Source organism: Psammomys obesus, unplaced genomic scaffold (assembly GCF_907164565.1).
Source record: "Psammomys obesus unplaced genomic scaffold, mPsaObe1.curated_primary_1811, whole genome shotgun sequence".
Lineage (NCBI taxonomy): Eukaryota > Metazoa > Chordata > Mammalia > Rodentia > Muridae > Psammomys > Psammomys obesus.
In genome coordinates, this window is record NW_026596073.1 from 14668264 (window position 1) to 14671342 (window position 3079).

Sequence of the window (3079 nt, forward strand, 5' to 3'; positions counted from 1 at the left end):
CTGGAGTTCAGCTCAGGTGGCTTACCCAGGCTGAAATAGGCCTTAGCAAGGTGTTAAGAGCTCCAGGTAATTCTAGTGCATTCTGGACAGGCTCTGCCTATGTGAACAGGGGAAACACCTGAAGAGCCAAATGCCAGGCAGAGAGAGTGGTGCACGTCTTTAATCCCAGCACTCAGGAGCCAAAGGCATCTCTGTGAGTTCGAGGCCAATCTGGTCTAGAATGAGTTCCAAGACAGCCTGGGCTATGTAGAGAGAGACCCTGTCTCGAAAAAAGAGAAAAGGAAAGAAAAGAAAAGGCTTTTCCCTGGCTGGGAGAGGAAGCTTCTCCAGGTTTTAAACAGTGCAGCAATGATGTCTTCCGACTTTGACATTAAGCGCTTCCCTGGCTTCAAAATGTTTGCAGTCCAGTCATACGACGCCTCGTAGAACACTCTGAAACTAGATAAAACAAACCAGCACACATGAAAATGCCTGGTATGTGCTACTTGCCAAATAAATGTTGGCTGGCATATTATCATGCAAATGTGTTATGTATTGTTTAATTAAAATGAAAGGTATTAAAGTTATAACAAAATGCTGTTTGCCTAATGTAGTATATTTGGTAAAAATCTGCTTATTGTTATTGTTGGGGTTTGTTCTGATGCTGGCCCTCAAGATCTGGTTACACCTATTCTTATTTTGTTAACCTGCCTAAGTCATTATACCTTATTGGTTGACTAACTAAATGGTCTATACCTGGGCAGGGCAGAATGGGGTAGGCGTGGCTAAGGTTCCTGGGCTTCTGAGGACAGGAGAAAGATGGATGAGAAGAGAGGAGGAAGGAGGATGCCACGATGGGTTAGTGTGGAGAAGAAACCATGTGGGCTGAGGAAGAACTCCAATAATGGCGTGGAAAGGCCCAGATGAAGAATAAAAGCAAGTATTTATAAGATGATGGATGGAAGGTAGCCCAGATGAGGATGGTTAAGGTGGGTGGCATTGGATGGGGGCTGGGAGGTGGATGGTGAGGTTATTGAGACAGCGTAGGTGAAATATCTGCCTGACCCAAGGTAAATGAGGCAATTATAAAATCTAACAGGTGTCTGTGTCTTATTATTTGTCATATCGGGTTAGATAACACTGCCGTGATAATCTTAGGACTAATAATAAACATTACATAGCCCAACGCTCATTTTTCATTTTCAACAACATGTTATCTTTCAGTCCTTGGTGGGGATTTAGGTGATATCTCATGAATTAGAAAAGAATATGCATACATATATTTTTGTTTCTAATTTCTACGTATGGCTATTATAGCATAGTACTTATCTACAGAAAACTGTCTAAGGCCAAGAATAATATCTAACTGCAATAAATTGTGTGAAACCCTTATGAGAATGATAGAGAGGAAGAAAGCTTAGTCACAAAAATATTTTGTAGTCTGCTAAATGTCATGTGCGGAGATTCTCTTGTGCTGTATTGTTATGTAAGTGATGGGCCATTTGTTTCAAATTGCTTCTTTGTTTTGCAGAAAAAGAACGGTAGGGAAAAGGGAGGAAGGAAGGAAGGGGGGAAAGGAAGAAAGGAAGATAGGGGAACACTTGTTTATGAAGTATGAGCTGCCAACAATACTTCAACATGTGGTGACCCTGGAAACCCCAATAGCTGAACGGCTCAGCTTTCTAGAACCAGTATCCATAGTCCGAGAGAGTGGACCTTCCTCAGTGCCCTGAAGTACTGTTTCAAAAATGCATTTATCATAATCATTGTAAGGGAGGTAAGAGTTAAAAAAAAAAAAAAAAAGGGAAGAGTTGATCTCTAGAGCGTGTGGCTGTTAATGTGAAGCACAGTAAAAATCTGTTTTTATATATATAAAAATGAATAGACAGTTACATTGATTCTACCCTCCTCCACACTTTACTTTTTGGTTTCCTTGAGCACATATTTTCCCCCTTTTAATTTTTGATGATTGTATGAAAAGGAATTGACAAGCATATACAAAAGCAGAGTGACTAGCATAATAAACTGCCAGATACTCACCTCCCTACATTATCAACTGTCTCTGTTAAAATTTCTTATCCTGAAGTTGCTCTAGGCTGGTATTAAGAAAGCTCTTCCAGTTTCCTTATGGATTGTGTTGGGTGGAGAGTAACCTTTAACTCACCTGAGGCTTTTTATGTTTCTGTTCTTTTTTTTTTTTTGAAGCAGAATCTCACATTCCAGTCCAGGCTGGCCTCAAACTCACTGCAATACTCCTGTCTCAGCCTCTCGAGTGCTAGGATTACAGGAAGGAATCGGACCACGAGTCTTAAAATAGTTAAATACTATTTGTAGCAGGTGTAGTGGCTTGTACCTATGGTTCCAGCGTTGTGAAGGTTGTAGCAGAAAGATCATGAATCCAAGACCAGCTCAGCTACAGATCAAGTTACGGGCCAACCTGAACTACAAAGTGAGACTCTGCCATAAAAACAAAAACAAACAAACAAACAACCTTTCCAAAAGTCACTCAACCACACGCACAAAAATGCTAACAATGATAATAATAATGTAAAGATTTTTTTCCTTTTTTATAGATGATATTGCTGAGTCTTCATTTTTAAAACTTTAATCTGATTACCGCTGCTTTTTAAAATGGAATGTATAGATACTCAAAGTTCATGTATTCAGCAATATTGTTACCCTTAACCCCAGCCTTTTGTCGTGTCTAGTCTGTCGTGTCTAGTCTGTTTTGTTTTTATTTCTTCTATTAGACTAATTAGATGCTTTTTAGTATTCCATTTAACCTCAGTCATGAGCTTTACTCTTTTTTTTTTCTCCCAGGATTTAAAATATCCTTTAGCTCACATTCCAACTGCATGCAGCATTGTGCTGTGTCACATCCTGTCAAGGACCTTGCAAAAGCGTGCGCCTTTGTTTCCTTTTGGCGCTCTCAGTTACCCTCACTGCATCCTTAACTGTAACACACCATATAGTCACAATGCCCTCTATTCCTCTTTACTTTAAAGAGCTCATTTTTTTTTTAAAGAAACTTCTAAAAGGTAAAGGATATTTTGTGTTTACCCACCTGCTTGGCATGTCTGATTTCCATCTGGTATCATTT